Source organism: Sceloporus occidentalis, unplaced genomic scaffold (assembly GCF_023333645.1).
Source record: "Sceloporus occidentalis isolate IW3139 unplaced genomic scaffold, rSceOcc1.0.p SCAF_2, whole genome shotgun sequence".
Classification (NCBI taxonomy): Eukaryota; Metazoa; Chordata; class Lepidosauria; order Squamata; family Phrynosomatidae; genus Sceloporus; species Sceloporus occidentalis.
Genome location: NW_028316982.1, coordinates 16,464,768 through 16,473,874, shown reverse-complemented (window position 1 = coordinate 16,473,874; position 9,107 = coordinate 16,464,768).

The following is a 9,107-nucleotide window of genomic DNA, read 5'->3' as shown; positions in this document are numbered from 1 at the left end:
CATTTTTTAAATATTTTTGAATAATCCTTCAATCCCTAATCAGAACAGAACCATCTAGTAACAAGTAAAAAGTAGACACCCATTCTTTTCCCTCTGAAAAATAGAAAATTACAGCACAGATGTTACAAAAACAGAAAAGTAACTCTGTTCCAACCTGTTCCTGTACAAAGTAACTCATCACCAAAGGAATTCATTTGAAAATCATTGCTTCTTTGCTCTGACCAAACACCTCTAGGAATAATAGGAAGTGTTGATCTGTAGTTCCTCCTACAGAAAAACAAATAGCCTTCAGTCCCCTTGAACAAATCAGGTAAAATTGTATGCAAATCATAAGAAAATTATGGAAATATGATTGTCATGAATTCATTGAGAATCCCTCACTCTGCACTGCAACTTTCCACAATGTGGTACACACCAAAATTTGCAGATAGCAGCTCTCGGCACACCCTTGTTGAAAATAATATGTATTGAAACACATTCCTTGAGATTGAGGAGGGGCGGTGTACAGGATTACAGCCTAAGTCACTAGATGCGTCCACATAGAGCAAATATTGAAAAAGTGCTGACATACAATGTGTGCATTGGTCTGAGATTCTAAAACTCTCTATTTATCTGTCAATAAGTACATTGCGTGACTTGGCTTAGGAGCAGCTTCATACAGATGAATGTCCCACATGATTTGGTTTATGTGATAATTCTACTTAGTTCAGTGTCTTGGTTTCATTTATAGACATCTGCTTGCTTGGTTGGAGACTCTGCTTCAGTTAGGATACTTTTTAGCACTGTGACATCTCCAGAGAGTTACCAAGGGGTTTATTAATGGTATATGCTCTGGGCTCTGACTTTCCACTCAACAGTAAATAGGAGAAGAACGTTTATTACATTCATCGTAAAGGCCTTGCCCTCTAAGATGCACTCAGCCAGTTTAGCATTGACAAGATTAGAACAAACTGAGATGCAAGTAAATGAAAGCAGACAACAGCATTGAACAATGAACACTTTCAAAAATGGAAGCAATGTGTAAGGCCAGTTCATATACAATTGGGGCTTGCACAGGTGATTTTCGAAGATTTTGTCCAAAAAGTATCTCTTTCATGCTCTCTGGGCCAGGATGTTAGTCTGAACGAGTAGCTGACAGGACTGGACCAAGACATTTTGCTCACCAAGGAAGGACAGGAAATAACAGCCCACCAACTAGCCCAAGCCAACTAGCCCAAGCCAAGATTATTAACTGCTATCAAGTTGATTTTGACTTATGGCAACCCTATGAATGAGAGCCATCCTGCTATCTAAGTCACCTTGTTATCAACAGCCTTGCTCTGGTCTTGAAAACTCAGGACTATGGTTCCTTGAGTGAGCCTACCCACCTGCAATAGCAATAGCAAATACATTTCTATACCACTTATCAGTGCACTTAAGCACTCCCTAAGCGGTTTACAAAGTGTAAGCTAATTGCCCCCAACAGTCTGGGTACTCATTTCAGCGATCTTGGAAGGATGCAAGCCTGATTCAAGCTTGAGCCCTTTCGCTGGTATTGAACTCGCAACCTTATGGTTTTGAGTGAATGTCTGCAGTACAGACATTCAACCACTGCACCACCAGGTCTGAGATGCCACCCCTTTCTGCCCTACACAGAGGCTGCAGCTCCCTCCGGGAGCCCTAAAAAGAACCCGTTCCTGGCGGGTTTTTCGTAGAGTGCACGTGATGCCACGTATGGTGCCATTGATGCCATTGATGCCCTTGTGTGCAACGATGACATCCACATGGTGCACCACATAGAGGTGGTGCCACGTGCATATCATCATGGCTGACCCTGTGTGGACAGGGGTGAGCCATGATGGTGCTGGGAGTGTGCAGTAGGGCTTGGGAGCATGCAGACACTCCACATTCCTGAGCCCTTAAATTGGCCCCATGATGGTGCTTTTTGCCCATCTGTATCAGGCCATACTTGGGAGAGTAGAGGGGAAAAACCAAGAACAATGCAGTGAATAATTGCTCTTTTGTGACACATAGAATCTGCTGAAGGCTAATAGCAGGGCCAGCCTTTGCAGCTGGTCATCCAGGGCACCTAACCTGGGCATTATGGAAGAGATAGTTGTCATGATGCCCAGGAACTTATACAAGCAAAAAGGTCTCTTCCATTTGTTTTGTACAGTGCTTCCAGGTACAGTTATTTGTTGTGAATGCTTACACAGGTGAACCCAGTTTTACATTATATTACTGATTGTGGTAATTGTGCAAATCACCTATGCAAGTAATGCAAATTGTAACAAACACTTATTTTAAATATATTTTATTAATCTTAATACACTGTAGCCAACAAACATAACATTTCTTATAATAATCACAGCTTTATACTTTACAAAATACATTCCCAAATCCATCCCTTCTGATTTAACTTTTCTTACTTTGATTTAGTTTGTTATTTGGACACCACTCCCTATATCCCCCAAAGAAACCTAGAATGATTTTAAACAATATTAATACACATACCGTCATGTGACACTTACACAAAATACAGATAGCACACTCATTTATCTCCCATGCCACATTCCCACAATTCTTAATAAATTTTAATTGTAATACAAAACAAAAACAACAACAACAACAAAAAAACCAGTTGAGTAACATATGTAGCGCTTTACCTGTTTCTATTGAAAATCAAATTAAGTATTTCATGAGAAATTTGTACCAAACACTTGAGGGATTTGGGAGAAAACTTTCTTCTCCCAGTATACGCTAAAGAGACAAAGTAAGAAGAAATCTGTTTGAAAGGCTGAAAATCTAACTTTATTTTCTATTAGACTATGACTAGGAGATGTGAGGTTTGATCTAAACTTAATTGTTGGGTTCTTGGACCCTTCTAATCTCTAGAGTGGAATGGCATCCATCACCAGGAGAGAATCTCCCTCAGCCTTTCTTAATTCTGGTGACCTCTAATATACAGGATGATAACTCCCATCACTGCCATCCTGCATAGCAGATTCCTGTAACTGCAGAATGAGCAAAATCTGGGAAAAGCTTATCTGGTGTATGGGCAATGCTATTGAACATCTCTCGGGCTGTAAAGACCGGCAGTAAGTGTTGGCTTGGGGGCAGTGTCAGGGTGTGGCATTTGCATTTCACACGCCTTGACGCCACCAAGCTGGCATCACACCGCCAATCTGACCACACAGCAGGCGGTGTTACAGCGCTCCTTTGATGCAGCATTCACACACAAAAGGAGCACAGAAAAGCACCACGGTGGTGGCAAGGGTGCCCTTTTTCTGGGCCAAAAAGAAGCGGCATTTTGCTGCTTCTTTTTGGCCTGTAAAAATACTGGAACGGAGCTGCGGCCCCTATCTGGTGCTCAAAGGGACGATCGGGGTGGTTTATTTTGCCCTTGTGTTAATTTGTGAGAGTAATCACTATGAACTTGGTTAAAGAGTATCACTCTAGAGGATTCTGGATGTTGATCATTATTGCAGGAGTGACATAGTAAACTGAGTGTAGAAAATTGTACAGATCTATATTATTGGCTCAAGGCAGCTGAGGTGAGGAAATTTGGGACCACAAGAGACTTTCAGTCAGAACAAGGATAGAGCTACATTCATGTCCTGTTATGTGGGAAGGGGGAAAAATCTATTGATGTGATCTTTCCTCCCAGAAGACTCAAATCCCTAAAGTGTATTAAAAATAATCCCCCCAAAGAACACTACCCTGAATGCCAAAGAGAGGCCATTAAAGATACATTCTGTGCATAACAAGTAGGACTTAAAACTGGAAGGAATGGGGGAAGCAGATTGCTGGATGTTAATGGGTCAGTAAAAACAACACATCAAAGGCTCACTCTTTAAAACCAGCCAAGAAGTAAGATCAATTGGCAATGGGCTTGCAGATACTAAAATAATCAATCAGTTAATTGCTATGGTTAGGAGCACCAAATAAGGGGCAATGAAATTAAAAAAAAAAAAAAGCTATAGATAGATGAATTATGAAAAGTGTCTTAAAAAGAGATCAGCTAGAGATTTCTGTAGTGGAGGAGAGAGGAGCCATTTGGAGCAATTTCTTTCCCAAGGCCTTGCTTAGCTAGGAAATCATTAAATCATTCTTTGCTGAGTGAAAATCTCCTGACTTGAAATCTGCCAATGCACAGATGTTTGAAGTGAAAATAATAATGTCAGATTCAAGCCCTTCCTTCACTCCCTCCCTTTCTCTTTTTCCACTCCTCTCAACCCCGCCCCCAAAAGGCTTTAAAAATTGCAATTGCCTCATTAGTTGCAAGCCAAAGCTCTTGAACTTCCTAGTAGTTCCTGATTAACATATACAAATGACTTTCTGAAGATATGCCAGGTCCTAGGCATGCTGTTGCAAAAACTGCAGGGGGTAAACCTCTGTAGTCCAAAGAGATTATTTGCATTTATTTCAAGACTATTTTAAAGATCTCTTCTAGGTAACCTCCTGAAGTGTTGCAAAGTCCTATGCCTGTTTATTTATTTTTGAAATTTATATTCCATCTTTGAGGGCCACTATGTTGTAGTGGCTTGATTATTTATTAAATGTATATCCCATCTTTGAGACTCAGTGTGGTGTAGTGGTTTGATAAACTCACATGATATCATAGTGCAAAAACAGTGGGCAAACTCATCATGGCCGGGATTGTACAAATTCAGAATACTTCAAGTATGGGGAATCTATATGTAGCTGGGGGCTATTCTGGGAAGGCCTGCCGGAAGAGATCCGTCTTGACTGCTTTTTTAAAGCTAAGTTGGATATTTGGCAGATCTCAACTGGCAGGCCATTCCATAGAGTGGGAGAAAGAGCAGAGAAGGTCCTCCACCTTCAGTTTAGTCCTTACAAGTTGCAATAAATTCCTCCCAGAGGATCTGAGTACATGGGGCAGATTATATGGAAGCAGGTGATTCCTTAAATAGGTTGGGCCCAAGCCATGTACGGCTTTAAAGATGATAACCAACACCTTGTACTGTGCCTGGAAACTAATAGGCAGCCAGTGGAGTGACTTCAGTTTTGGTGTAATATGGTCGCTCCTAGTTGTTCCTGTAATCAACCTGGCTGCCATATTCTGTGCCAGTTCAAGTTTCTGGACTAGGCACAAGGGTAGCCCTGTGTAGAGCGCATTGCAAAAATCAAGTCTTGAGGTTACCAGTGCATGTACCACAGTGTCATGGCCAGCCAAGAGCAGGTCTCGGAGGATGAGGAGGAGGATGGGGCTCCTCCTGAGCAAGAGGTAATTGAGGCTACACCAGGTGCTAATCCTGCTCTGCCAGAATCCAGCCCTGATATCCCAGCCCCAGAGGAGGAGGCTCAGCCAGGTCCTAGTGCTGGTGGGATTCCTTTGGTGGTACAGCAGCCTAGTGGTGACTCTGGGGAGGAACCAGGCTTGAAGGTTCCCTCCTATAGACAACGCAGGGCTGAAAGTGCTGGCAGGCACAGATCCCAGAGAATTGCTGAGAAGCAATTAGCAAATCAGCTTCAGGTGGCACGGGGAAGAGTTTCTCTTACTTAATGAGCAGAGAGACACCAACTCAGTGCCAGAGTTTATTGCATGATCCTTTGGTGTGATTGCTGCTTGCATTGGCTCCCTGTATCTTGACTCCTTGTTGCCTTGACTCTGGATTGGACTAGACTATTGCTACCTTCTGGCTGACCTAACCCTGGACTGGACTGACTATTGAGATCTCTGTTATCCTGACTTCGGCTTGGCTTTCGGTTTGCTTTCTCTCTTTCTCCCTGCAAGGTTTGTGGACTACTTCCAGCTCCATAGTTAATTGCCTTCCTTATCAGCGTGTGTCTGTGTGTGCTGGCTGCAGTCCAGGACAGACAGTTTTGAGATCATCCAGTTCCAGGAAAGGGTGTAGCTGGCATATCAGCTGAAGCTGATAACAGGCGCTCTTGACCATTGCATTCACTTGATTTCTCATATGAAGTGAGGGATTGAGAATTATCCCCAGACTGCGAACACAGTCCTTCAAGGGGAGCATGAAGCCCTCTAGGACTGGAGGTTGCAACCCAATACCTGGTTTGGCAGCCCCTACCATAAGTACCTCCATTTTATCTGGATTCAACTTGAGCTTGTTTTCCCTCATCCAGTCCATTACTGCCTCAAGGCAATGATTGAAGGGAGAGATACCATCTATTGTCGTTGCTGATGACCAAGACATGGAGAAATATATTTGGGTGTCATCAGCGTACTTATAACACCCAGCCCCATATCCAGGGATGATTTCTCCCAGAGACTTCATATAAATATTGAATAGCATTGGGGACAGGATGGCACCCTGAAGTATGCCGCAATTAAGCTCTGTTTTTGAAGAGCAACTGTCCCCAAGCATCACCCTCTGGAATCTGCCCGAGAGGAAGGAACAGAACCCATGCAAAGCAGTCCCTCCAATTCCTAACTTTCTCAAGTGTTCCAAGAGGATGTCGTGATCTATTGTATCAAATGCCGCTGAGACGTCTGGAAGCACCAACAGGGTCACACTCCCTCTGGCGATTCTTAGACAAAAGTAATCAGTTAAGGCAACCATGGCAGTCTCCACCTCATATCCAGTCCTGAAGCCAGTTTGAAATAGATCCACATACTCTCTCAGCGTCAAAGGAAGGCAAAGGCAAACCCCCTTTGAACAAATCTTGGCAAACAAACTAACAAACAAATTCACAATGATAGGTCCACCTTAGGGATGCCATAAGTCAGAAATGATTTGAAGGCACAAAACAACTACAACACCTTGAGGGCATGGCAGACAAGCAGCACTTTAAAAAGCTGCCTTGCCACCCCAAGAACCATCACCTGCCTCTCCCAGAAAACACCAGGGACCAGCAAAGAGACTCTGGAGGCACAGGAGCCCAGCTGTCTCTCCCCCCCCCCCCCCCCCCGCCTTTGGTCCTAGATTGTAATGTTTTAAGATTGTGTATCGTTCATATTGTTTTTAGGACTGGGATGGGGGGATTGAGATAGGGGATTATTTTCAATTTAATTGTTTTGTTCATTTATTGCTATGTAATTTGCTTTGTTAATTTTATTGCTGCTGTGAGATGATATGCATGTTTTGCTATTTATTGCTACTGTGAATTGCTTTGTTATTTTATTATTATTGTTTATTTGCTTTGTACTTTATTGTTGTAACCCACCCTGATTCCTTGTGACTGGGTGGGCTATAAATAAACCATTATTATTATTATTATTATTACAACAGCATCCCATCTTTCCTCCAGTGAGTTCATCAACATATATTGAATTCTTCCTCCCTACTCTATCTTCTCAACAACATTCTGAGGCAGATCCAATGAGAGAGTGACTAGCTCAAAATAACCCAGTGAATCTCAGGGAAGAAGTGAATCTCTGAATCTAACACTGTCTGTTACACCACATGGTTTATATGATGTCTCCTATGGGGTTTCTCCCTGAAAAATGCATTTAGTACCCCAGCCTAAATTCTAATGAAATCAATGACAAAAGTTGTCTGTAATGAACTTTAAATTCAATGACTTTTTATGTGAAAAGGCTGCTTGCTGCAAAAATTAGACTGGAACCAGAACCAGCTGAACTTTGCCATTATAGACAGATGTGATGTGGAAATCTATACAACTATACATTAACCCAGGGCATGACTAGGGATAGAAAAAAATGCAGCATTTTTTTCCATTGATGTTTGCTAAGATCCTACATCACATTTGTACATTGTGTAACTTTATGAATCTGTAATTAGTGAATTGTTAGTGAATTGCAAAGATGTGCATTGGGCACTTCTGATGCTTAGTGGACACTTATGATGTGCATTTGGTACTTCTGATGCACATCTGGCACTTCTGGTGCAAATTAAGTGATCCTGCTGTGCTCTGGCACTTCCTAGCTGCTGTGCTGCTGTACACTGAGAAGCACTTTGAGGCATATTGGTGCCCATTGTGCATTGGCCAGAAGGCACCAGTCACTCCACTTTGCACAGTGGATACAAATGTCTTGCAACATCAGAACTGCCTCCAGGTGAAGAAAACATTATGAAACTACTCAGTTCATAAGGCAATTTGCAAAGAAATAAATCCCATGTGGAATGCCAGCCATTTTCTTTGAGGTCCATTCTGATGTTAACTATCAAGCAGGAATGTGCATTTCCCACCCCAGTTCAATACAGACCTTGATTCAGCAGTTTTAAAAGTGGTCAAGTTTTGCTCTTGACTTATATGAACCCATCCAGTTCAGCATGAGTCCCCAAACCAGAAAATCTGTGCCTTCCATTGAATAGGATGGATTTTTTAAATAAAAAAAATAGTTATTATTTTTTTTTCTTAAACAAAATTGTATGACATTGGAAGGCTTAGTTGCCACTTAGGAACTGATTATTGTTGCCATGTTTTGTTTGTTTGTTTGTTTGCTATATGCCTGGCTTTTAAAAATTAGCTAATAACTTTTTTAAAAAAAAAAGTCAGCAAAATTGGGGGTTGGGAAATTGTAGGCTTTTTGTACAGGGATTTTCGTACAGGAGCAGCCTTTTCAAAAGGAACATACCTGAAAGGGGTTTACTTTATCTCCATGTGTTCTCCGTGGACCACTGGTATGAATATAGTAGAAACAACATATGTGGCCATAAGTAAACCTGCAAAATTTCAGTAGAACATATGCTGTGGTTCATGTTAATGAACTTCTTGGGGAGGAGAGCTATATGGTTATTCTTCCCTCAACCAGCATACTTTTTTCCTAGGGGGAAAGGGGTGGACAATTTATATGAACATGTCACAAGTCACACAGAGCTACTCATAATGAGCAAATATTTAAACATTCACATTGAAAGGTTTTTTTAAAAAAAAATTGTGGAGGAGGGGAGTAATATGTTTTATTTTTCCTTCTTTGTTTGTTTGGAGTTTTTTTTTTATGGACAATCTGTATGAAAATGGCATAAATCAGAAAGCTGACAATTTTTAGAAGGATACGTGCAGATCCTAAGGAATTATGATGCTTGAAATTCACTTTAAGGCTCTATAGAACTCTGGCATTATGAAGGCAAAAATGTTATTGAAATTCTGAACATTTGGTGTGGAGGTGCCTGCTTTTACTATATTTCAGTCTAATCTGATGTACATCTCTTTCTTCAGGTAAACATGCTTAAAAC